The 26,330-nt window shown below is 42.5% G+C and overlaps 1 protein-coding gene and 2 long non-coding RNA genes across 3 annotated transcripts in view; 2 read left to right on the plus strand and 1 right to left on the minus strand.

Annotated features, from left to right (window-relative positions):
* The window catches only part of SLC9A9 (solute carrier family 9 member A9), a 511,724-nt gene that overhangs the window by 413,779 nt on the left and 71,615 nt on the right, over nt 1-26,330 (minus strand). The window lies entirely within an intron of this gene.
* On the plus strand, nt 1,887-13,636 carry LOC139041452 (uncharacterized). Its single transcript, XR_011496639.1, has 3 exons — nt 1,887-2,614; nt 10,706-10,763; nt 11,136-13,636. It is a non-coding gene; the product is annotated as an uncharacterized lncRNA (long non-coding RNA).
* The window catches only part of LOC123279262 (uncharacterized), an 83,796-nt gene continuing 71,134 nt past the window's right edge, over nt 13,669-26,330 (plus strand). Inside the window, exons 1-2 of the long non-coding RNA XR_006517182.2 lie at nt 13,669-19,089; nt 25,644-25,705. This is a non-coding gene — a long non-coding RNA (uncharacterized lncRNA). The remainder of the gene's footprint in view (nt 19,090-25,643; nt 25,706-26,330) is intronic.

The raw sequence follows: 26,330 nt of genomic DNA on the forward strand, positions 1-26,330 counted from the left end.
CTTGGCAAGCCATGCTGTGGTAGGCATCCAAAAGATAAAGTAGAGGAAGATGGGCATGGATGTTAGCTCAGGGCCAGTCTTCCTCAGCAAAAAGAGGAGGATTGGCAGCAGATGTTAGCTCAGGGCTAATCTTCCTCAAAAAAAAAAAAAAAATTGAGAAAGATATATAATGTATATCAGATTATTATTATCTTTTTACCAGATTATTATTTTGAACTGCCAAGAATGTCACAGGTTGAGGATTCAGAGCTGAAGTAGGATTTTCAATTGGCTATGCACTAAAAGTAGATATGTGAATGATATAGATGGGCCTTATACATATGTTAATTCAGTTTTTCCCAAACTTTAGCCATTCCTCTGTCACTGTTAATTTTCATTTCTATGACTCAGCTTTAAAGTTAAATATATTTACCTTTGTTCTAATCAGTAATAGTCATGAAAGTATAGTTTTTATAAGCTAGTTATATACTTTTTTCTGGTAGAAATTAAAATAAATTCATATCCATTAAAATAAAGATGTCTATTTAAAACCATCTTGCAAACCATCAGTGATATATTTTGTAAACACAAGATCAATTTATTTATTAAACTGTCACATCTCCTCATTAGGAAATCCCAGGAAAGAATGCAGACTGTGACAAGAGAATCTAGTTGTGTCACAAATGTATGAAACAGCCTCACTAAGAGGGCAGGGGAAAAGGGCTGACCTAAAACTCAAGGCAAAAGGAACTGCACATAAATCCTATACTCTAGCTGATAAAACTGTTTTCCACAGGGGTATGGGTTAAAAATTCTAATGCTGCAGTACATGTACACTGGAATTAAATAATTAAGTAAATGGTTTCTTCTTATTGGAGAGAAAATTTACAGATCAGCAAGGAGGAGGCTGGAATGATCCGTGTGGTAATAGATTAGAGTGGAGACATTGGTAAGAACTCATGTTTAAGTTAATACAGATACAGAGAGTTACACATGGAGATACTTATACATGTATCTATATACACAATCGGTATACACACATGTATTTCTTTGCTCTGTTGGCTGAAATGGCCTAAAAGAAACAACCCCAGTAGCAATGAGTATATGTAGCACTCAGATCTTGGTTTCTAATATTCTCCAATAAAAGGAACCAACGCTTCTTGGAGAAATGGCTGATTCTAGGACTGGGTGGGAAATGAGCCCGGAGCCTCTGGCAGTGCCAGAAAGTAAGGATGTGACCCGAGGAAGTGAAAGTAAGGAATAAAACCCACAATGATGGGAGTACATCAACAGCGCACAGGAACCAACTGAAACAGTTCCCAATGGCCAAAGCTAAAATAATTTGCGCAACAAAATAAATTAGTATTGGATTAGAAACAAAGTATAAATAAATATCCATGAGTCCATACGGAAATAAATAAATAATTGAATAAATTAATAAATGGGGGAGAAGAGACAAATCTCTTTGTGTAGAATTCCAAAAAGGTATGCAGATACTCCACGGAAAGGACGGGGAGCATAACTCTCCACCCTCTAAGTGTGGGCTGCTCATAACGACTTCTTTGCAAAGAGTCCAGTATGGAAGGAAGAGAAAAGAGTAACTTTATAGTGGAGAAAGCTGACAAACAAACACAAATTCAGCCCGGTGATCAAGGTCAACATCTATAATCACAAATCATGTTGATAGTTTGTGCCCTTGATGTCATGTGATGAAAATGGCACTTTACTTCTGTGAACCTCCTTGCCTAAACCCATACTCCCAGTCTTAATCATGAAAAAAAATCAGACAAATTCCAGTAGAGGGACATTTTATAACATAGCTGATCAGTACACAAAATTGTCAGTCATCAGAAACAAGAAAAGTCTGAAAACTGTCACAGTCAAGAGCAGCTTAAGTAGACATGACAGTTAAAGGTAATGGAATATTCTGGAGGAGATTCTGGAACAGAAAAAGGGCTCTAGGTAAAAACTAAGAAAATTTGAATAACATGTGAACTTTAGTTAACAATAATGTATCAACATTGTTTCATTAGTTGTAACAAATGTACCAAACTAATGTAAGATGTTAATTATAAGGGCAACTGTGTGTGGGGGATGGAAGGAGACATAACCGAAACTATCCTATCTGCTCAAATTTTCTGTAAACCGATACCTGTTGTAAAATATAGCCTATTATTTAAAAAAATAAAACAAATACATCACACCTCCCCAAGAAAGCCCGCTGCCTGTTCCTAGGAGGTGCTCTTCAGCTCATTCCAATAGGACTGATGTGTAGGGTTGTGCCAATTTGTGCCAGTTTAGGAGGCTGATTCAGGGCTGAAACCCAACCCCCACTTTGCTTATGCAGCCTGTGGCCCGGGAAATGGACTGCACCACTACAGAGGGGCACCTTTGTGTAATTTGCATGGAGGCATTGGTATGTGCTTCTAGTTTGCATAAATGCACGGCATTCGTAATCATTTCAAGAATGAAAGCATGAGTGTGAAAAGAAGACTGTTTTTCTGCTGCACAATTCTTGAGATATGAATGCAAGTGAGAAATTCAGCTTGAATGTCTCCTGACAGTTTGAAGCCCCTAAAGGCAGAAGTTTGGACCGGATGACCATCCAGGCTTTATGATTCTGTGGATGCAGGTGGTGAGTAGCTAATATGATTAATAGTAATAATGGTAGCCAACACCAATTAAATACTTAACCATGTCCCAGGCACCAGCAGTATAGAATTCAAAGTAATTTTTGAAAAGCCAAGAATCTCTAATGCCCCAGGTTAATGCCAATTCTCATTTGCTTTAGAGCATAACAATGCCCCAGTTGTGCCCTTGGCTCTGGTGTCCTCAGACATCCACTCAGCTGGCAGAAATCTGTCGATGCCCCTGACCTCTTGGCAAAGGCTGCTTCACACTCGTCAAAGCCGTCCCTCATGGTGCCTCTTGACTGGGGAGACCTACTCTCTAACAGGTCCTCAATGTGGCGTCCTCATCATGGGACTCCAGGCTGTGTTAATCAGAGATGACAGGTACCTGGACATGCTTGTTTCCCACACAGGTGTCCCTAACTCAAAACCCTTCAGAGCTGCAAACTCCACCATAGTAATAAAAAATTTGACCCCCTACTCCCCAGGGCCCCATCTCCGCTCACTCACCAGCCTGCCCAGGCCCTGCATGTGTTCCTCTCACCATTAAAAGAACGTCCTGATTATTTTTTTCTCCTGTCTTATTTAGATAATAATTAGAATTCACCATTTTATGCTCCAATGGTTTTAACAGGCTTCAAAAATCTCTACTGGTCTAGGAGCTTTTTTAGTCAAAATGATTAAGTGAAAAACAGCTTTAAATGTTTCCTGAATTAGGCAAATGAATAATGATTAAGTCTGATTAAGTGGAGAATCAGAGGAAAGGGGTATGAGCCAGGAGTTGCTTTATACCAGGTATTTACCATGCCAATATCCAGAGGAAGTTTTTAATGAGAAAGGAATTAGAGGACACTTATCTGAAGTGAGCCCACTAAGCAGGGACTGCCTTACATATGGTAGGGACCCAAATGCAGAGTTAGGCACTCGTTTTTAACTGAGTCTCAGTCTAAGGGCCAGTTAAGGCCATTTGTTCAACTTTGCCCTCCTCTTTTGTTGTTGACTGCTTCAACTTTGAATGCCAGAAGCTTGTCAAAGAAAGCTTGACCTTTACACAAAGGAGCTTTTTCAGTTTAACCTCTCATTTTAATATGACCGCATACAAAATATACCAGTTTGATGCTCAGGTAATCACTCAAAGGAGAGAGCGATGAGGCTTCCAGATAAAACACAGCACAGAGACTGAGAAATGAAAAACACTGACCAGCGAGCTTTGGACAGCAACCAAGACATGTTTTTATAATTATCTTCTCTGGTTGCACGGTACTTACAGATATTTTTATTGTTGAAGTACAGAAAGAAAGACTCCAGAGAAAGAAAGAAGAGGGATTTTCAAATAGCTAATTCAAATTATCACAATTCGATCTCTTGAACTGTTCTTATTTTGAAGTGATACCATTTTTTTTTAAGTTCATTTTTACTCCTGTGTCATAATTCTAGCTCAGTGACTGGCCTAGGAGTCTGGAAAGAGCACTAAAATCATCCTTCAGGAAAGCTCTGCAGCTGTGCACTGCGGCCTGTACTGGATTAAATGCTAAGCCTCCTTCAAGGCTTGGGATACCAGCACCACCAATGCCCAGAGCACTCGGGCTGCTGTATATATATATATATTTTTTTTTTTTTTTTGAGGAAGATTAGCCCTGAGCTAACATCTGCTGCAAACCCTCCTCTTTTTGCTGAGGAAGACTGGCCCTGAGCTAACATCCGTGCCCATCTTCCTCTAATTTATGTGGGACGCCTACCACAGCATGGCTTGACAAGTGGCGTCATGTCCACAGCAGGGATCCGAACCGGTGAACCCTGGGCTGCGAAGCAGGATGTGCGAACTTAACCACTGTGCCAACAGGCCAGCCCCTGCTGTATATTTTTTCTGGAAGTTCTTTTCATCAAGGCCTTGACTTTGGGCAGTGTAGATTTTGAATTTTCATATCGTGACAGGTGCCAAAGTTTACCCCGTGTGAGGAGCAATGGGGGTAAAATGTTGTATGAGATTAACAAGTTTCCTGCCTCAAAGAAAATGCATTTCAATGGAAAAGGAAGAAAATAAATAAACACAGGAGACCCCTTTGGAAACTGATACATGCTATGAAAAAAAAATTAGATGGGGTAGTCAAATGAGTTCCTTCTCAAGGGGGACACCTGAGCAGAGGCTGGATGAAAGGAAGAGCTAAGATAGAGTAAGGGAAACTGCAAGGGCAAAGGCCCTGAGGCAGGAATGAGCTCAGAGTCTCTGGAAGAGAAAGCAGGCAGTGTGGCTGGAGAAGGAACATAAGCAACCATCAAAAGGCGGGCTGGGTAAATCATGGTAAATCATGTCACCTAGTTGGCCATGGCAAGCAGGTACAATCTTCTTCCCAATATGGAGGGAAACAATTAGAGGGTTTTAGGCAGAGAACATGGCTTTCCTGCATGGAGAATGGATGTGGGGGCATGAGAGCGGCTGTGGGGCACCAGTGTGGGGGCTATTAGAGTGGTTCAGGCAAGAGATGACAGTAGCTTGAACTCAGAGTGGGGCGGGGAGCCGTTGGCGAGGAGAGGGCAGTGTCCATTCATTCAAATATTTATTGAGTGCTCCTTGAGTGTCATACGCTTTCCCAGGTTCTCTTCTTTCTCCTTTTGGACCCCTATCCCCAGCACTTACCCTTCTCAGAGCACTTAACACACTGTACTTTCACTTTCCCAGTTATATCCTCCTTTGTCTCTCTCACACGCTACATCGTGAGCTCTTGGACAACCTGTGTAGGGTATAATTTATCTTTCTATTTTCAAACCCCAGTGCCTGTGATCTAGTGGTCTCTCAATAAATGTTTTTGAGTCAAATTGAAATGTTAAATTGAATTCAAGATTCCTATCTCAAATTCTCAGGAAAAACTTTGTCATCAGGCCCTGCCTATTTGAGTACATTCACCTTTTTTTTCTAAGTGCTCAAATGATTTCTTTCCAACAGGTGTGATTTACCACCTGCCCGTCACAAATTTAAAAAGTACTGATTAATATAAACAAAATTAGAAAAAAGTGGCTAGAAATCCTTGTTTTCTCAGTCATCTGCTTTTCATTTTCCTCCCTAACCATAGAAAAATATGACCAAATAGAAAATTTTTGTCATCACTGATGATGGCCTTTATGACATCCAAGATGAAAACATTTCTCTCTCCATATTCAACCATTGACAAGTCCAATTGCTTTTTCCCTCAAAAGTAATATTTTTTAAATCTCTTTTTAACCAAATGTCATAACTTGAATCATCAGACAATGACAGTGCTGTGGTAAGCTCAACAACGGGCCCACAAGATATCAGATTCTAATTCCTAGAGCCTGTAAACCCCTACCTTATATAGAAAGAAGGACTTTACAGGTGTGATTAAGTTAAAGATCCTGAGGTGGGGAGATTACTCTGGATTATTCAGGTGGGCCCTAAATGCAATTACGTATATCCTCATAAGACAGAGGAAGAGAGATTTGAACACACAGAGAAAAGAAGATGTGAAGATGGGGCAGAGAGAGGTTTGAAGATGCTGGCCTTAAAGATTGGAGTGATGCAGCTACAAGTCAAAGAATGCCAGCAGCCACCAGAAGCTGGAAGAAGCAAAGAACTCATTCTCCCTAGGACCTCTGGAGGAAAAGCAGCCCTGCTGATACCTTGACTTTAATCCAGGGATGCCGATTTCAGATTTTGGCCTCCAGAACTGTGAGAGAATACATTTGTCTTGTTTTATGCTTCCAAGTTGGTGGTAATTTGTTAAAGCAGCCATTGGAAACTAACACAATAATGCTATGCTTTGAGTTAATTTTTTGGTAATTCTCAGGGATTTGGTCTGCTTCCTGTCCTCTGTAGCTTCCCACTTCACCTCTCAGCTTACTGGACAGGTGGCACTGCTCCGAGACCCGGTGAAATGACCACCTGCCCAAGTGCTTTAGAGACTCAACTATTGACCTTGTCCAGAAGTCCACTCCCTACAGGATGGAGAGTGTGTGTGGGCAAGGAGATGGGGCCACCCTGAACCCACAATCCTCCTATCCAGGCCACACTCTAGTATCTGAGACTCTAGGATGCCCTGTCATTAGTGGTCCCAAGCCTGCTCCTGGGACTCTGTGGGCTCTTTTCCTAAGTCTGAGATGAGCCAGAGTGGGCTGGCAGCCAGGGATCAGAGACACAATCTTACTGCCCCTGTGTTCTGGCACTGAACTTGGAGTCTCAAGAATTCAAATTGGAACTGGCCTTCTGGGTCATTATGAAAGTATATTTGTCAAGGTAGCTGTATGAACATTTATATTTAGCAGCCTGCTGGCTTGACTTTTTACATATTCAGGCACATGGTATGTGGGTGTCCATCTGTGCTCTTGTTCCAGGTCCCACAAATGTTAGAGACCCACGGATAGGTCTGGGTTCACCAAGCTGCCAGCATGTGACTTCTTTGCCCTCCCCAAGTCCTAGTTTGAAGAGTGTTGCATGTTTTTGATCTCCTTGATCAGAGTTTTAGACAAGTTCCTGGCAGGTTACCACAACCAAGGGGGAGAGGGTCCAATAACAGAAAGAATTGGGGCTTTGGAATCAGACTTGGCATCGAATCTGTGCTTCCCCACTGGTGGCACATTCTTCAAGTTCATGGAGCCTCAGCTGCCTCTCACCTGCCCCACGGCAGTGACCTGAGTCTCTACTCTTCCCCCCACAGTCCATTTCTCACTCAGCAGCTGGAGCGATCTTTTTAACAAGACAGTCAGATCACATCATTGACAAACACTCTCCTTGACCAAACTTTAGTCTGGCTCCTGCACTATTTTAAGCAGGCCCTGTCCTTGGGCCTCGTCCTCAAGAGCAAGAATCCTCTAAGTCAGTTTATGGAGAATCCCCACCCTTGGTGTCTATCACCCTGGCCTGCCTTCAGCAGGAAACCTGGTGAGTTAGCTTGGCCAGAATCCCCCCTTCCTAGTAATTTTCCATCCACTGACCCGCACCCTGCTCCTTGACTGTAAATCCCCTCTTGTCCTTGTATTCGGAATTGAGCCCAGTTCTATACTGAGGTCTCTTTTCCCCTCTTGCAATAATTCCTGATTAAAATTGGTTTTGACCACTTTAACTACTGCGCAGCTCTGGTTTTTCTTTGACATTAGTCTTCTGCATAAAACTATCAAGTGCTCCCCCTCCCCCTTAGAAGAAGAGCCATACTCCCCAGCGAAGGCCAGGGTCTGCATCCAGCTCCTCTCTGACTTCCTCTCCTCTCTGCTTCCTCCTGGCCCACCTTTGTCCAGACCCACCTTCCTTCCTTCTGTTCCTTGAATACACTATGTTCATTTCCATTTTAGGGTCCTTTGTATCGGCCTGGAACGTTCCGCCCTACACCTTCTCACGACTGGACCTCTTCTTCTAAGCACCTCCCAGCTCCACCATCACTGTCTGAGGTCTCGCTCTCAGGCTCGCTCTGTCACATCAGTCACTGCTGAAACCTTCATGCTCACTTGTTTGTTTACTTACTGACTGTTTCTCTGGGTGGAGTGGAAGCCCCCTGTGGGCAGGGATTTGCTGGCTGGTTCCTGCTGTGATCCTAGCATAGTGCTTGCTCTGTAACTACCTCCTGAATGGACACTCGTCATAGGGTTTCTCTGAGGGTTAAATGAGTCACTCAGCCATCTCACGAGGCCCTTAACAAATGCTGGTCCTCCTCACCCCCTCCCTCTGACAGGGTATGTGATTCATGACCCTCTGGCCTCACGACCTCTTACTCCAGGAATGTTCATGCTTTATCTGGTTCCATCATAAACAGAAAGAACCTCTTCCTCCAGGGAGACCCTTTCTGGCCTGAATATTTTACTTTCACTGCTTCTGACCTTGCTGCCTTAATAGCAGAGAGGCCCTTTCTCGTGAGGAGCTCCTACTCTTCCTTCAAGCCTGAGCACAAGTGTTCCTAGAACTTACCTCATGGCATAGCGATAGCTTTTGTACTAGTCCATGTTTTCCCATGGACCATAAGCTCCCTGAAAGCAAGGGTCACATCTTATCAATCATTTCTTTCCCACAAGTGAGAAGCATATCCAGTAAGCCCAGCGAATACATATGTTCCACACATACGTTTAATACATATGCCATCTAACAACAGCTGCTTCCTGACTGCACTCATCTGTTCCTTCAAGTACGGCCGTGTGAGAGTGTGCAGGGCCACGCAGGCCTGTATGTTTGTAAAAATGTCTTTGTTTATTGACTTGTGTGCTTGCTACCACTGTCCTCCTTCACAAACACACACATGCACACATACAAACACACACTTTCTTCATCAAAAAGATTTCAGAAGTCTTAAAGGGGTAATGTAAAATATGAAAGACTTATTTCAACTATGTAAAATAGGTGAAAGAGGGGCAAAAGAAGACGAAAGGAAAATAAGGATGCTACTAACTGAGGACAGGAAGAAAGCTAAAATTGCAGAGCGAAAAACCTAAACATAATAAAGATGTGCATAATAACATTAGATAAGCATATGAATGATAAAAGTGTCATTTTTGTCACAGAAAATAGTTAAATATGGCATATCTATTTTCTAAGTAAACAATTTTTTGTCGATTTTTTTTTCTAAACCTTCATTCACTTCATGGATACAAATATAGACTAGTAAAGAAATTTTAAAGCACTTTGTCATTATAAATAGTGTGAACACATGGCTTTACTATTTGCTTATTTTAAATTAATATTCATAGATGCTGCGCATATTTCTTTGCCTTATTTGGGAGCATTGCCACTGTTGTGATGTTAAAAACAGTCAGTATGGTGTCATTCTTTATCATAAACAATCGAGATTTTTTCTTCCTCTATCCTTTGTTTTCCTCCTTTTAGAAAAATGTATCCATGGTTAAAGTTAAGCAGAAATTTAGCTGTGAAATCACATTTCAGAAACACTACAGTAATTTGAAAGAGTCACAACCCACAGCAAAATGCTACAGTGTCAAAGAGCTGGGCTACAAAGTCCACGGCTGGAGACTTAGCTGGAATTCCTTCTCTCCCACTCAGGAAAACATTCCAGATGCCAAAGATTGAGCATGCTACTTTATGGGACTAATGTTAAATGCTCTCCACTTCGTTCAAACGTGAAAGGCAAACATTCACAAAGTTCAATGCTTTCTCAGTAGCCTAATATTTGTGTCGCATATGAAAGCTAGAGTCAAGGAGAATAGCTAGTTGGGGTCACGCTTTTGATCTTTAGTTGATTTCCAGGCCTCAGTGGCTTCATAGTTGATTTGCTTCTCGTAACTCTCAGACAGCCAAAATTGCCCTTGAACGTCCCTTTATTGGTCCATGAAATACAACTATCCTGACATCAAGAGCATATTCCTGTCCAGTAGTCCTTGAGCACACCATTAAAGTTTGAGAAGCACCAGATAGACTAAAACGAGGAACAAAAGGAAAATCTACATGCAGTTGCTTAGGCCTCTAGATTGCTCTGCCTTTGAGGTATGATTACACCCCAGCAGTGGGTAGGGGGAAATCTAAACCATGCAGGCTCCCCTGCAGGTGCCACTCGACTTTGTTGTAAGGTTAAGCCTCCGAGATCTTAATATTTGTTAGTAGATTTATCACTGTGAGGATAAAAGTTCCCAGCAGACAAAGAGAAAGAGAGAGAGGCTCTGAACTCAGCCTCTCGGTTGAACACATGCTCCTGCATTGTCTTGATATCGCACTTAAAATTGGCCCTAAATTCAGAGAGAAGACAATTAATGCATCAAAGGGATCTTACTTATAATCCTATCTTCAGTTACAATAATTTATTTTGAACTTTGTTCTGACTTTCAATGGAGTCTTTAATAGCTTTAGTAAATGACAACGTGTTTGAATTTTCACTGACGTTTTCTATTCTCACAAGCTTCACATTTCTTCAAAGATCCCCAACCTTGGTGCATTATATTTTTTGTAATACCTGTAATCAAGGCCTTCACCCAGGTCCTATGCAAAGCTAACAAATAATTATCTTTCACAATAGAGCTAAAAACAGGAGTCTAATTAATTAAAGTACTAATTGTACTTCCCCATTACTGATACATTAGTTCCTGCTCTGACATAAACATTAATCAAAGTCATTGAATAATTTAGCTCTTTGTTTCCCTCACCTGTGTAGACGGATCTACCCACTGCCCTGTAACGGGAACGGAGAAGATGTTTCATGATGCTATTTGGTAATGTCTTAGTTAAGTGCTAATAACTGATAACCATTCTATAGTAAAATGGGAAGAAGGTATGGGATAAAAGCAAAATGCAGTTATATATATATATTTATATTTATATATAATATAAAATATATAAATATGTACAAATATATAATATTTATAATGAATATTGTATAGTAATATTATATTTATTTGTTTTCTCTTTAAAAAATAAACCCATGGAGGAAAGAGCTTTTTGAAGAAATAGTTTAAGAATTTCACAAAAACATTTGCATTTTAATGAAGTGGGCCATTTAGATTGCAATAGTACAAGGACAGTGGATTTCCTTTAATTATGTGATTAGATAAATATTTATATATTTTTTCTCTGTTGAAATCTAGACTTCCTGTTGAGTCCAAATGCTGGCTCTCTTCTCTCCAGCTGGCAGAACTAGTTTCCAGGGCTGCTGGAGAAGATGCCCATCAGACGCTGTTTTGATGAGACACAAAGTCACTGTTAACAGACACTTCCGTTTTTGAAGCCAGGCTAACTGGGACCCCAGGTTGGCATTGCAAGGTAAGTCACAGCTGCTGTTCTTGCCACTGCTCACTCAGGTTCCTGCTGTGTGTGGAGGAGGATGCACACTCTTGGAGGGCATCCTCTCCTCTAACCACCTATCACCTTAAAATCACCGGGAGGATGTCCCTGGCAGGCCCACCTAATGGTCTGACGTGGAGACTGTGGTAGAAGAGATGACGCATGGTCTTCATCTCCCTTCAGGGGAGCTGTGACAGCCCTCAGCTGTCAGCCCCCTATAGGGATTGCCTTGGTTGAAGAGATTCACCTTGTCCAAGGGCATACTTCCTACCAGGGGCAGCCTGCATCCAAAATATAAAGAGCATAAAGACCTGGCCTCCTCGTGTCGATTCAGGATGGCTCTGAAGGGCCGTCCTGGTTCCTGGGTTTCTCATCCCCTTGCGGTCAGCTTGGACCTTCACTGAGACTGCCTTGTAGCTCAACTTCCCCCTCTGCTCCATCCTGCCTCCTTCCCAGGCCTGCAACACAAAAGCATTCTCTAATCTCTGCACACAGACCTCGGCTTCAGAGTCAGCTTCCCGGGGAACTGACCTATGACAGAGATGAGAGGAAGTGCCATCCCAGAAGAGGTTAACAGTTTGACACTGATCAAGGTCAGAGTAACGAGGTGGGCACGGCATCAACAGGCCAGTGCTGAAAGGATGTGAAAGAGAGTAGTGGGAAGGACGGGGAGAAGCGGGCCACACTGATGACTAAAATGAAGTAGGCAACGTTTTCCTTTCGCCTCAGACTGAATCGAGTCAAGCGAATTCTGGACCAGAGCCTGGGGCATCCTCAATGAGCCTGACTGTCGAAAATTCCGTTCTCGCCAACATAGCCCGCTGTTGAGAGGCAAGGACAAATAGGGATGAGAGGGGAGGGCCAGTCCTCCATCCAGTCTTTTTAATCACCTCTGTCCCTCATTAGCCTCTTCAGAACAACTCCAGACTTACTTCCAAGAAGAATTACTTCACAGTGATCTTCAGAGGTTTTAAAACAAACTCTAGAGTTCTCAGCAAGCTTCTCAGCAGCAGCATCGGCGTGGGCAATGCCCGCGCCCTCAGTGCGGAAGGGAAATGGCCTTCCAGGGGTCTGACTCCTTAGCAGAGAGACAGCAGCCCATGGCAGTTGGCACTGCTGATATGCAAACAAACTATTCAGAGTTCTAGCAGAATCTGGCCACCATCCTGTTACCCTGAATTCTCCTTTTTATCACCTTCGCCATAGGCAGTCGGTGGAGTGAGTCTCCGGATGAGACCGTGAGTTTTAGACATTGTCTAAAGGGATGGATGCTGCCTGATGAGGATGAGACATGATTTAAGGCAGGAGATCCTCACGGGGCTTAACCACCCAATGTGCAAAGAGAAACCATCACAGCGACGGCATGAGCCTGCCCATCTTGGGGGAGTCATGCTGTAAGGAAGGCATAAGGTAGAGGCGAGAATGTGGCAGCAACTTTAAAGAAGAGTAAGTATAGACCTAATACTCAGTGACGTCTGTGTCCCCAAAAGCCATCTCAGGCCTGGCTGTCTGCACACAGTCCCAATTCATGAAATAGCACCAGGAGAGCTGTGTGAAAAGGTTCCTTTTCTTTTTTTAAAGTTATCTGCTAGATGCTCTGAAAAGAGCTTTTTGTGTTGAGCTTAAGGCAGCTCAGTTTAACGAGCAGTAGGCAGAGCATTGTTAAAATGGATAAAAATGGGAGATAAGCTTTGCTCCCACAATCTGTTTCCAATGGATACGGAAAAGAAAAGAAGTGGCTCCTTGGAAGCACATTGTGGCTGCACTTCTTGGGCTCAAAGGCCTTCCTCTGGAATTAATATTTACCTTCAATTACAGTTTCCTGGGATAAGGCGTCCCCACCGATGATTCTGTTCTGAAAAGCTTTGATTTATTGAAGAGGTAGGCAAATCCAGTCACTTAGGTACCTCCATAAAAAGCAGCCCAAGAATAGATTAAAATCAGAGCAGGAGGAACATTTTATTTACATTTCTTTGAAGGTCAGGCCTTCCCTCCTTCTCTTCCTCCACTCCCCTGAGCAGAGTGGCTCCGAGAAGTTTCACTCTGCTTTTTCTAAGCTCACATCTGCCCCTGGGCTGTAGCTTCACTTTGTATTTTGCCACCTTCGGAAGGCTTTTCTGCCTCCTTGAAATTAGGATTTGGTTATGTGAAAATAAGGTGTGAATGTTTCCCTTTGCTCACTCCAAATGCATGCAAGTTGGGGACCAGAGGACTAGCTGAATTAAGCAGAGACATCAAACATGGATTGAAACCTCAGCTTTCTTTTCCCATTTTCTTTTCTTTCTTTCTTTCTTTCTTTCTTTGTTTTTTTTTTTTTTTTTTTTTTTTTTTGCTAAGGAAAATTCACCCTGAGCTAACATCTGCTGTCAATCTCCCTCTTTTTTTTTTGTTTGTGTATGTGAGCCGCTGCCACAGCCTGGCCACTAACAGATAAGTAGTGTAAGTCTGTGCCTGGGAACTGAACTCGGGCTGCCAAAGTGGAGAGCACTAAACTTAACCACTGGGCCACAGGGGCTGCCCCCCATCTTCTTTTAATTACAGCCAAACAGAGTTCCAGCCTTCTTTGGATGGGTGGGAGAACAAGGTGGAAGATTTCCTCCAAGAGAGGAAAAGAAAGGAAGCCGACAGGGGCTGTCCCCCTGGGCCCGATGCAGCACCAGACTCTTGTTCCTTCCTAGTGCCCTCCAGGGTGCTCACTGCTTATCCCAAGTCGAGTTTTGGGATGGGGACTATCCGTGCAACCTTCGAGGCTTCGCAGGGATGGGTGCTGTTCTCGCTGTAGCAGACCCTGGTGCTCTGTGAGCCCCTGATGGTCCCTCACTGTAGACAGCTGCAGACGTGGCTGAGTGTGGAGGGGACTCATTCTTCCCACCTTCAGCTCAGTGAGCCCCAGCCTTGCTGGGACCACTTACACACCTGCACTGCCCAGAAGGGTGAGTAATAGTAATAGATACAAGAAAAGGTCTTGAAACTAACTTTCTGGTTCTTTATGTGGAGAGAGGAGGGAAAAAGGGATACAGAAGAAAAAAGATTTTTAATAAAGAGAAAAAAGTAAAGTCCATAAAGCAAATAGTTACTGGAGATTGCCTGCTGACGGGGGACAGACTAACACTTGTGCTGAATCTTCCCCCATAATCAGGGATGTCTGGATGTCTCAGGATTCCTCTTTCTCCTTCTAGAAGCCAGGAGAAGGGCTTGAAGCCAACCATCTTCCATAATTTGGGATAGGCTTTCAGAAGTCACGTCTGAGAGACTCTCAAGACAAAGATATGGACAAGGGACAACCAGCTGGCAGGATTAACCACCTGAGTCCACAACAGTGGAAAAGTGAGACCCACAGAAGAGAAAATATGAAAACTAGAACCACTGTGACAATACAAGGAAAAGTGTTCTTGCAGCCACTCTCTCACTGACTTCCTTCCAATAGGGAAACCGCAGGGTCCGGTGGGATGTTCTCTGACTTTTTCCTGCTCTTATCCCTCTGAACAGGCGTGAGCTCTATGACCAGGAAGCTCCTGCCAGTGAGCATTCTCTATTCTTCCTTTGTCAGGGTTTTCCTTTTCAAGCTCCCGACAAGATAATTTTGCCAAGGGAGTGTTTCCTTGTGTGTGAAAGGTTTCAGGGATTGTTTGTTCTGAAAAGCATCTGCAGACAATAATTGGGAAATGTGTTAAACCTGCCATCAATTCGGTTTATTGACATGGAAGTATCAGTGGTGCCCCTGCAGAATAGACTTCTCCCCGTAGCGAGTGAGCGACTGAAAAGGCTGAGCCGCTGGGAAGGACGAGGCCAACAGAGGCAGAGCCAGGAGAGAGTGACAAGGGGACAACAGAGGGGTGGAACCTGAGCCAGGAGGCCTGAGACAAAGGCCGTTACGAAAACAGAATCTCCTCGAGATGTTCGAAAGGAAAGCCGGTTATCGCAGAAGCTCCTCCGATAAAGGAATGTTCAGGGATGAAGACAAGGGTGGGTGGGGAGGAGAAATGAGGGAGGATGTGTATGAAGAGAACCCCATCTGGGTGGCATGGTTCCTGTCTGTTAAACTGTTCAGTTTTAATAAAATCTCTCTCCCCTCCATTACAACACAGCATTTAGTTCTGCCATGGAGAAATTCAAAGTCGCTTGACTTGGTTTATGGCACCTGGACAAATGGTAATTATCAGCCTGTAATTCTCTCGAGGGGAGCTGATGTTTCAATAAATTACAAGAGCTGAGCTTGAGTGGTTTACAGCACCATCAAAACCTTGCTATGGATGTATAATCTTACAACGGCAACTCGCTAGTGAATGGGCGTGTTTGCACAATGGGTGATCCAGGAGCCTCCAGCCCTCCTCAGACAGCACAAGGGGCTGGCAGGCACTCCCCAGCTGCCCCCAAGCCACCTCCAAAGGGAGCTCAAGACTCTTCCCCTCTCAGTAGCTTGCCCAGGCTCAGTGCCTTGGCTTCTCCAAGGATCCAACACATTTGGATACAGACTGGTATACACATCTGTAAGACCTGACAATCCCTCAAATAGTGATCCCAAAAGGACGACAGGTGTGTCTGACGTGTTTACCTTAGTCATGGGCATCTCAGAGCAAGGGGGAGTTTTAGACGTTACATCCAAGGACACAGGGAAAGAGGGAGTGCCTCAATCAGCGTGCAACCTTGGTCGCGGTAATTTAGTATTAAAGTTGAAAAGATCTGTTTGGAAAATGTGTTAGAGCCCTCCTAGAAGCGATAGAAATATTTATTGTGAGCATCCTATGTGGTCACAGATAAATGTCTTGTTGAACATCTAGGTGGAAGATAGACATATGGCAGGATTGCTAAAAAGGACTAAAAACAAATATCATGATTCATTCTTCATCTGACTTATTTGTAATATATATGCCTCTGACTTCCAAAAAGAGTTTGAAGTCACTTAGAATATAACGTCATAATATGTATTATGCCAAATATATTCTATTACGTACATGTGAATATGCATGTGTGGGTATATGTATGCTTGTGTGTACGTAATTTTTAAATGTATCAGGGGAAGAGTGGGAGAGACGTGTTGGATATCAAGAAGAAAGTTAAAGCAACTTGGCTCTAAATTTTTGTTTGAGCTTCCTATAAGAAGAAAAGAAATTAAAAGAAGAGAAGAGATGGAAAGGAAAAAGAAAAGAAAAGAAAAGATGATGGGCGCCATACCATAAAAATGCTGGGGAATTGAGGTTCTGGTGAGAAACTTGCTCAGTGGCATGTCTTAGGGAACACAGTGGTGGCTCCAGGGACCTAGTCTCTGGAACACCAAGGCAGGTAGTTCACCATTTCTTACCAATCAGGTCTTCTGCCTCCTCTCTGCACCCACACAAAGTCAAACAAATCATTTTTCATCCATCACACTGTCTCATAAAGAGAAACTATCTAGAGGCCTTTCTGTGCCTGTGGTCACAATACATGAAGGCCACAATCCCATAATTAGACCTCAGGATTCAGGAAAGAAAAGCTCTTCTTCATAGAACATGGCAGTACCCAGGCCTCATAAATCCTTGAAGTAAACCAATTAAAGCCATTGACTCACCAGGCAAGGGCTTTAGCATGAAAAGAGAGTTACCTATTGCTGTCATTCCCACACACTATCTAATTCTATTACCACATTTTTCATGTGCTTTCTTAAAAATATCCAGGCCCCAAGTTGCCTGACAAACTTTAGCACAAACATCCATTTGCCTTATAATCTTGGCCCTATGTGTATGAAGCATCCAAAGATTTTCAAAATCATTTATTGGTCCTCCACACCTTTGCACATCAGAAACCAGGGCACTGTGGGAGAGTGTCGGTTTGTTGGATGGATAATCCATTTTTGTAGCAATAAATACAGATAGGCTGAAAATATTAATAGGAATGGTCACATTATAAGAATTTGTGCAATAAAATATTGCCAATTTCAGTATCAGCTCAAAACAAAGGTGAAGGCTTCCCTTAACTGGGCAGTGAGAATCCTTAATCCATCCTTCGGTTTATCCAAGGAAGCACAGAGTTAAATTAAATGTCTGACTGAAGGAATAAATTAATCCTGGTAGTTCTACTCCTTTTAATTGATCTCTTAAATGCTTCTGTTTCTATTTTTAATTGTCCTGTTACTGCAAGCTGCCTCAAAGCCTTTTTAAAAAGGTGTAAATCATGTATAAATAAATGTAATAGAATACAACAGCTTTCTACAGGGCCTTCAGTAAATGGCAGGATGAACCAGCAGATCTGCATCAGGGCACAGGAGAAGTGAGGGGATCAAAGCTCTCTCTTGTGGAATCCCAGAAACCGTCCCTTGGAAACAGTGTCAGCCCCAGTCCACAGTTGACGACGCCAGAGGAAGAAAACCCAAACCAGGCACAGGGAGAATTCAGAGCTTGCTTGTCTTTCCAATAACATAGATTGGTGACACTTAAATCAAAGGCACAGGGTAGATTCAAATGCCTTCAAAGTCCAAGTGGGTAGAATAAATGGAGACGTGGTGAAAACCCACAGCAAGGTGGGTCTTCTGGGGAAAGGCGAAACATATTCACCACCATTCAAATTTAAGTTTTTATAAAACATGCTTCAAGACAAACAGAACACATTGGTTGACCACACTTGTTGGCTCAGTGGCCATTTTTGACCCCTGATCTGAATAAACAATATATTTCACTCCACCAAAGGGTCTCAACAGTTGAACTACTGGCACTTGGCATGGAACAAGCTTTCACCGTGCAGGACTTTGCGGTGCATGGCAAGTCCGTGAATATCCAAGTCTCCCAGGAAGCGAGAGCTATAATATCATTCAGACAAAGTAGAAGTGTCCCCCCAACCCCGCAAATTTCAAACACGCATCTCCAGCCCACCAAGGTGAGAACCATAGTGTCCAGTTCCATGGCTAACCTATTCTATCTCTTGACATTTTCATATCACCTCGTATTTTTCCTTCCTCACAATAAGAGTATAACATGACTTTCAGAATTTAAGAAGGAGAGTATAGTAGCAGACCCTTTCCTTTGTCTTCTACCGGATTAAAAAGGGTGCTGTGAAGGGCTTGGCAGGAAATATGAAAATAATGAGACGAGGAGGAGGAGGAAAAGATCAAAGGACGAGTCAAGGCAGTCACTAGGCAAAGGAAAGAGCAGGGAAAGTATGCGGGGATGGACGTTGGACTGGCGATTTTTATTACTGCCACCACCACACAGTTTTTCAAAGCTGCTCTCTTTCATCCTCTTCCATCACCTTGGAACTTTCCCAGAATGTCCAATTTGAGAAACTTTGCATTTGTATCTTTGGCCCGTATATAAAGGTAGAATCCTGTCTTAATGACTACCATTTATAACATCTAGTCCTGCATAATGAGGCCATTGCCAACTCATGGTCAACAGCCCACACTAAGCCAAGGTTGCTGTTATGGATATAATTAGCTTCCTAAAATGAAAAACTCATGTAGGACAGAAGGATTCCCAAGTCATTGTTTATTTACCAGTCAACCTAGTTAAAATACCTATTGACATAGTGTTGCATTCAAAAATAGAAATTACTTTTGGATGATCACACATTATAATATCCTTTGTAAGTCTGGCATCAATTATCAAAGTAGGGCTTTTTTGTTTCCTCTGAGTGGAAAATGTTGAAATCTACGGAGACTTGACGGGTGTAGGAAGCCCCCCTATAACGGCCCTCACATCTTTAAAGAAGGTAAGAAGTTCTCAGGGATGTGCAGACTTGAAGATGTTTGGAATCAAGTTGTTAACAGAGAAGAGAGGATGAACCAAGGTAGGGATGGGGGTGGAAATACAGCTGTCAGACAATTTCAAAAGTTCAGAACAGAGGAGAGTCAGAGGAGTAAAGCAGAGGAAGACCCAGGCAAGGAAAGGGCAGGAGCTATAAATGATACTAAGCTTGGTTCTAGCAGAGACTAGCAGACTGGGATGGGACGGGGGGGATGGTGGTAGACAGAGGGGACACCGGTGGGAGGGGTACAAAGGGGTCATCTAAGGCTTAGTATAAACTTGCGCTTTTAAATGTAATGTCTATGCTTATTGACCAGGAAGGGAAGACTGCAAAATGAGAGGTTACTAACAAGTTCCTACAGCCTCAGAAACTGAGTCAAAGTAACCTTGGACATTTTTTTAAAACACTTGTACCTTTTAATATTTACAATAATATCAACAACTAATATTCATTAGTTATGTTGTAGGCAATGTGCTTACATGGACTAGCATTTTCATCTCAACACCTTGGGCATCTTCATCTTACAGCAGAAGAAACTGAGGTGGAGAGAGTTAAATAACTTGCCCAACTCAGTCACTTGGGCACTAAAGTTCCAAATCCCTGCCCTTAACCATTAGGTGACACAGCCTCTTTTCACGTCTGACACTGTTATTCCCGGGTGACAGACTCTGTGAGAACTATTGCTACATCCCTGAGGTGGACCCCAGAAACCCTGTGTGCACTCTCCCCTCCCCAGGACAGAATTGTTCAAATCAAGGTGGGCACTTGGCTCCAAGTTAGAGCCGATTCAGCTTCTGCTCACCTCCAAATAATTTGGGATTGAGATAGAAATGAGCAGTCAGTTTGGATTGGTCCTTTTTGCTGAGAAACTATTAGTGCAGGGGCTATGGGATGTCTGCCTTCTTCCCTCCACCTCCACTGAGAGGCAGGAGGAGGAGAAAGTGGAAGGACACAGAAAGGAGATAGACAGCGAGCACTTCCTAAGTCCTGAGCTGTTGTCTGGCTCCTTGGGACAGGCATCAGGCCCTTCTGCGCCAGCTCCTTTCCTGCCGAGTGATTCAGTGAGACGCCCTCTGTTCTCATAATAAACACTCCTTTTCTGCTTAAGCTGCCCTGAGTTGATTTCTGTGACTTAAACCAACTAGTTTAGTTGCAACTAAAATGCCACAGAGACCTCCAATCTGTGGTTTCTATCTCCTCTTATGTATTTTACTGTCCTAAGCACTGTTCCTTTTCATCAGCATTTTCTGTCTTCTTGTGGATGAGGGACCCTTTCTTAGATCCCACTGAGATTCAGTTCTAGAAGGATAATATCATAAGCACCAGCAGACCTCCATCTCCTACTGGAAGGACTGGGAACAAAATAACCCAACGAAACCCAGGGCAATGTGGGTCTCCGTGCCCATGTCTCCCACATTTTATTGGGAACATTTCATAGAACGCCCCTACATAGGGACTGGGCAAATGGATACATGCTCAGAGCTGTCCGCTCTCACATGCCTTTCTTTGAAATTCCCCAAACAGCCCTGTTTAGACATCATCTCCTGATGAGTTCGATACTGTTGTAAATATAGAGAGGACCGTGAACATTTGCTTTATGGAATGCCTTAAAAAATCACAATAATAACCACCACCACCACCATATCTAATATAAATACTCTTTTTATTTGTAGAGTGGACTTTAATTTCAATGGTGTTTTGATCTTTTAGTGTTTTAATTTTAATGGGCTATTTTGATAGTCTACAAATTTCATTGAAATGAATTCTACTGAAACTCTTAATAAATAATTAAAATAGCCCATGATGGAAGTTTAACTTCTGCATTCCCAAATGAAACTTGGCAGTGGGTTGTTTCATTAGTGATGATCCCCAAAGCAACTTTCCCACACAAACTGTGTCTTTATGAGGGAGACAGACGCGAGGATACTACCTGTGATTATTTTCTCTAGTTGACCTGAGCCTGCCTGAGAGACTAATATGCCTGTGGACGAACACAGATAGAACGAGGAGATGGTCTTCTCCATCCTCCTCATTTTACGCATGAGATGCTGAGGCCTGAAGAGCAAGGTCACACAACTTAGTGGCCAGGTTAGGCCTGGATCCTGAGTTTGCCGGTATTTCTGATTTAAAGCTCTTTACATTTCACCTCTTCGAGAAGCCTTTGTGGCTGACTTTTACAGTTTTTGTAATCTTAAGATGTGGGCTTACAGTTGAAGAACTCAGATTAATTCCAATGAGGAGCAGCCAGCAGAATGGCTGGGCACTGAAGGGGGCATTCTGGTCCAGACTCTGCCATTTACAAAGCTGTACTTTTGGGTTGCATTTGTAAAAAAGAGGGGGGATGGAACTGTTGGTTCTAAGGATTTCTTGACATCCTGGAGAGTCCTCAGCTGTCCTAGAAGACCTGGTTAGCTCTCCACTGGGGCTCCTGGCGGCAGCTTCTGCTGGCTTTCCTATAGAGTGGGCAGAACTGGGAACGCATATGTTAACTGGGAACTCGTATGCTCTTCTTGTGAGCTGAGGGAGTCCTCCTCTCTCATCCTTCAGAGCCCAGACAACGTGCGTGAGATACAAGCCACAGTGACATTCAGATTATCTGCGTCAGTCACTAAGGCAAGAGCCAGATAGCTCCCAAGCCTTGGAAATTTACATTCTTCTGCTTTGTTTTCATCTTGACTTTATCATACTAGACTCTGAACAAAGAAATTTTGAGTTGAAAGAATCCAGTCATCTGACTTAAGGTGAATGTCTTTATAGACAGATCAGTTCAAATAATTGATCTGTGATTTGGTCACTGTGGTTCTAAAGAAAATCGCAAACCCTTGCTCTTCTCTTTTATAATAAAATACGACCATGGATTTTACCCTCCTGTTTCTGGTATCAGTTCAGCCTCTGTGATAGGTGGTAGTAAAAACCTTTGAAGTGCTTGTTTGCACACACCAGATTTTCTTTAACATACTGACCAATAAATAATTCTACCCTGTAATCTTTCAAAAACAAAAAAGCCATGAAAAAGAAGTAAAAAGTGAAATAAAATGTTTTTCACATTTATTTTTCATAAAGCATGGAAAATGGCTCAGGATCTCCATCTAGTGGAATCTTTAAGGTCATAACTCTGTTGTAAAACCAGTAAAACAAGAAACTTGGCGATGAAGCCATCAAGACAGATGAATGACTTTTTTTCTACACAAAATGTCTTTATTGAGAGTCTGATTTTATGTTGATGTTGCTTCTTTTTAACTGGGAGGGTTCACATTTCCTAGGTAATGAACAGATTTTTCTCTACTAAGATCTCTGACCCTCAAAAGCCATTCTTTGTCCTATCACAGGCAGGCTACTTGGGTTCTTCCTCCTGTCCTTTGCCCAGCCCATAGTAGAGGGTTTCACTGCTTTTACTAAATCCACCCTGACTGGGTGGGGAAAGGGAAAGAGACTATTGCTCAGGAAATGCCATTTTTCTCCTAGTTACTAATTCTCATCCAAAGTTTGATGGAAAAAGTTGCTGATGGCATCTAACAGGTGATGTTTGTGCTCTCGGGTAGGTTAAAGAGATGTAATAAATCACGAGGTCCCCGTCTACTGCTCAGGGTGAATACAGACTTATTTCTGTGCAGCCAACCGGAGAAATTTCAAGAATAGCATGACATTTTCCAGATAGACCGCGTCTGATCCTTTTTCCCCTGGGAAGGCAAAACACATGCAATGCAAGTTAACACTTCCACAAGTACAGCTAACGGCTTCCCTCAGAGTAACTTCTGGAAAACCTTTAGCTACAACCACTACCTCATGTGTCCACCCCAGTGATCTGGAAAGGCTAAGAAGTCCTTTGCTGAATTTTCCATCTTCATTACATCTGGTGTTTTGTTTTAGGCACCTGAGTCCATCACCAGTGATCCCTGAGAGATCACTGAACCAAGAGAGATTCCTGTTTTTTAACTCCCCGGCTTCAGACTCTATGAGTTTGTCACACTGTCCCTAAGCTGCCTAGAAATATGGGGGCTTTAGGGTTCAGTAGGGATCTTGTTATAATTATGCTGCTCAATAGCTAGCTGTTTATTCATGACTAACACATCATATTTGGTAAATAAATGCTTATTAATTAACAAGACAAGAAATAACAAGTGTTGGAGAGGATGTGGAGAAAAGGCAACCCTTATACACAGCTGGTGGGAGTGCAAACTGGTGCAGCCGCTGCGGAAAACAGTATGGAGATTTTTCAAAAAGTTAAAAATGGAAACACTCCATGATCTAGCTATTCTGCCACTGGGTGTTTGTCCAAAGAACATGAAATCAATAATTAAAAAAGATATATGCACGCCATGTTCATTGTAGCATTATTCACAATAGCCAAGATGTGGAAGCAACCCAACCAAGTGCCCATCAACCAATGATTGGATAAAGAAGATGTGGTATATATAAACAATGGAATATTACTCAGCCATAAAAAGACAAAATTCTGCCATTTGTGATAACATGGATGGAGCTTGAGGGTATTATGCTAAGTGAAATAAGTCAGAAAGAGAAACACAAATACCATATGATTTCACTCATATGTGGAAGATAAACAAACACATTGATAAGGAGAATGGATTAGTGGTTACCGGAGGAGAAGGGGATGGAGGGAGGGTGAAAGGGGTAATGGGTTGCATATCTATAGTGATGGATAGAAACTGGACTGTTGGTGGTGAACACAATGCAGCCTACAAAGAAACTGCAATATAACAATGTATACCTGAAATTTACACAATGTTTTAAGCCAATATGACCGCAATAAAATAATTTAAAATAATAAATGCTTATTAAATTGAATTAAATAGCATTTAATTTATACAACTGTCCTTTACTACAAAAAAAATCATCAGTTTGTGCTAACAACTGCTCTCTATGAAAGATATAAATCTGCGATTGCTGATATAAATCACTTACATAAATCTGTGTTTCATAGTCACCCTGGGCTCTGGGCAGCCAAATTCATTATTACTTTCACGTCAGATTTGAGTTTTTATTTAGGATGTATGGTGGGATGATTGCATTAATGGCCCTGCTTCTTCAGCCTTCCATCCCTTTGCCATGTAACTTTGTAGTGACCTCTCACTCCACCTGTGGCCTCAGCCCTGTGGCTTGTTTGGCCAATAGGATGTTAGCAGACTTGGCTCAAGCAGAGGCCTGACAAGGCACTTACACATTTCTGCTTTCTCTTTCGCCCCTCTGCCATTACCATGAAAACAGGTCCAGGCAATCCTGCTAGAAGATGAGAGGCAGGTGACCCAATCAATCTTGTCACCCCAGCTGAATATCAGACATGTGAGTGAGACCAATTGATGCAAGAGGAACCAGCCCACAGAGCAAAGCCTAAACCACCAACCTGCAGACTCTGGAGCTATTATTACCTTAAGACACTGAGTTTTGTGGTGGTTTGTTAAGCAGCATTATTGAGGCAACAGATAACTGATAAAGGATGCACACTAAGTTTTGGAATGGCTTAGGGGTTAGAGGAAGCTATTATTGGAAAACAGTAATCTGTCAGCAAAGAACTATAGTTTGGGATATTGAAAGATGAGAGCCAGAGGGAACAAAGGTGAGAAGTGCTTCATGCTGAGGATAAGTTGACGCTTAAAGAAAGTTGAAAAGGATGTATCAGACAACAAGGCCAGAATCATTATAAACATGCTTAGCTAATATGTATGGAAGGAAGGGATTCCAGCAGAGGAGGATGGCTACCACACAGGATCTGCCCTCATCACACATTTAAAAATAGTCAGGTGATTGCTTTACCATTAAGAAATTGCAAATTGATCATTCTACAACAAAGTCTTGGGGTTTTTTTTTAGCTGTAAATCGAGGGGTAGACTAGAAAAGTTCCAAATCTCCTTCCACATGTCCCATGAGTCTATAATTTCAGTATACCAATTGATTATTTTGTGAGATGTCCTTAAAAAGCAGGATAGTCATGCCCATCGTTGCTGTATGCAATTGGAAAGCAGTGTCGGTAGCATTAATACCACTATGATCTGGGTGCGCCTGAGCTGAAGAATACCTCAGGAGAAATATGCTAGTAACATGGTGAGGGGGTTTACGGCATGTCTCATTCAGGAGGCATGCCCCTTGATTGGATCTCTAGATGTTTCTGCAGGGGACAGAGTGAAGGATCTGAGGTTCGACTAGGATAACATGGCAAACCCCCGGAATGTTATTCATGCCAAGGCACCTTCAGACAGGACTGGGCAACAAGAGTTTTGAAGATGTGGATGATTCCCCACCTACATGCAATTTCTCATACTCCTTCCCCATCATATACACATAGGGGATGGCACTGCCCTTCAAATGGTTTGGTTACTGAAACAGAAAGTGTGTGTGTGTGTGTTTGTATGTAAGAAAGTGGACAAATAAATTGACTTCAAGGGCTACATTAACTGACCAATGTATTTGCGGGAGGGAGGATAGTTTCATGGGCAAAGGTCTCATTATCCTCAACCAGAAAGCTCCCTGTGGCCAGGGACTCATCTCGTTCTTTGGTACCTATAGCATCCAAGCCCAGGGCAAAAGACACGGAACACCCTCAACAAATGTGTTCTATTGTTTCTGCTCTTTTGTAGTAAAGAACTCTTAGTGTGGCCTTGTTTTCATAGAGGTGAAAAGGTTTAGAATTTCTTCAACAGTAAGTATGAATCTTCCCTCATCCTTTACAGCATGATGTTTTTAAAAAATTCGATGAATGTTTAAAAATAACAACCTATTTCCTTAATGAGATGGCCATTTAGATGTCGAGTTTCCCAATCACCTTTATCACTTCATGTATTTCTATGACACCTTTCCATGTGGTAACCTAATGATTAGACAGGGGATGCTTAATGGTTTAGAGTTAACTACATAGACCGTAATTATATCTTCCCAGTGTCTCACTCCCTCAGAACTTTTTAATGATCAAAATACATTCTCTTGAACAGAGCTGGTAGGAATTCTGATGTTTGCTCTGCTTGTTGCAGAGTTTGCACCAGGCAATTACCGGTAAGTAGATAACAGCTATGGAGAGACTCTCATAACCACCCCATTTGCTCCTTCAGCTGGACTTTTCCATTTTTCTTACCATTTCCTTTCCCCTCTTCTCTATTCTTCACCTCACCTCCCTTTTTGCTTTCATACAACATTCACTGACACTAAGGTACACATGGAGCTCTCCTCTTTCACAATGATTCTCCCTCAGGAGGAAAAACTCGATAAATATTGCTACCCATAAATAATGGTGATCGCCATGATAATAAGCGATCAGAAGAACACCACCG

This window comes from Equus asinus, chromosome 21 (assembly GCF_041296235.1).
Source record: "Equus asinus isolate D_3611 breed Donkey chromosome 21, EquAss-T2T_v2, whole genome shotgun sequence".
Lineage (NCBI taxonomy): Eukaryota > Metazoa > Chordata > Mammalia > Perissodactyla > Equidae > Equus > Equus asinus.